The sequence below is a fragment of the Myotis brandtii genome, unplaced genomic scaffold, assembly GCF_000412655.1.
Source record: "Myotis brandtii unplaced genomic scaffold, ASM41265v1 scaffold441, whole genome shotgun sequence".
In the NCBI taxonomy this organism is placed as follows: domain Eukaryota; kingdom Metazoa; phylum Chordata; class Mammalia; order Chiroptera; family Vespertilionidae; genus Myotis; species Myotis brandtii.
In genome coordinates, this window is record NW_005366873.1 from 1,230,475 (window position 1) to 1,231,563 (window position 1,089).

A 1,089-nucleotide genomic window follows, 5' to 3' on the forward strand; every position below is an offset into this window, starting at 1 on the left:
AGCTGCTCTTCTCCCTCTCAGCCTTGTCATAAATTGCATTAGGGCAGGCCCCGTGTCCTATTCTGTCATCGCAAAGCAGACCTAGGCCGGGCCTCTCAACAGAATATGTTGTCAGACATGCTGTGTGCCTGAGAACGTGCGGCATCTATGTTATTGGGGCGTGGTACCATCCCTGGGCTCACACCCCAAACAGAGCCGGGCGCACTGGCCTATCACGCATCCAAATAGCAAACCCAAATGTTGGCAGGCAGAATTGTCCTCCTCAGACTGCTGTGTGGCCTTTAAACTAAGCCAAAGAGACAGAAACTTCAAGCAAATTGAATTCCATAAGAGAAATGATTCCATTGGGAAAGAGGAAAATTGAATTTCTTAAACGGTCCTATTCAATAAGGAAAGAAAGAAGAACCTACACCTAACTCGATATTCCCTAAACTCCTCTGGCTTTAAGGTTTCTCCTCTTTGATGCTGTGAAATAAATGATCTCTAACATCCCTTCTTGCTCTCTCCTTCCTTAGAGCAATGTTTTCCAAACTCCGCTTTGTGGGAAGTTAATATTTGTGCTGGGGTCGGGGGCTTGCTGGTCAAATAAATTTGGAAAGTGCTTCTGACCTTATCCTTTTAACGTTACAGGGCACACATGCATAGTCATGTCTCTGAGAAGACCACAGTTAAGAAACCTGTTTAATGGTGTTTAACCAAGCGTTTCTCAAGTCCAGGTGCCTATGCAATTTGCAGCATTTTTTATGTGTTAAGTGTTCTGGCTGACAGTTGCTTTCCTGGGCAGGGTTCCGGGGTGCATGGTGGTGTAAAGACTTCTCCAGGTTCCTAAGATGACTGAGTTGCCTCAGGCGAAGAACACAGAGCAATATCTCTGATTTGCAAAGGTCATTGGAGGGGTATCATTGCCATTTGATTAGGAAATAGTTGTCCTCTTTAAACCGTGTTTAAGCAGTTGGTTTCTGGAATCTAATAAATTGCCAATCTAATTATCTCTGGCTCAACCAATAAGTCAAATTTGGGGGACCATGACTAGGAAGGAACTCCTTTATTGGCTAACTGTTCAAAAACTCACTTTCAATATCGGATTGC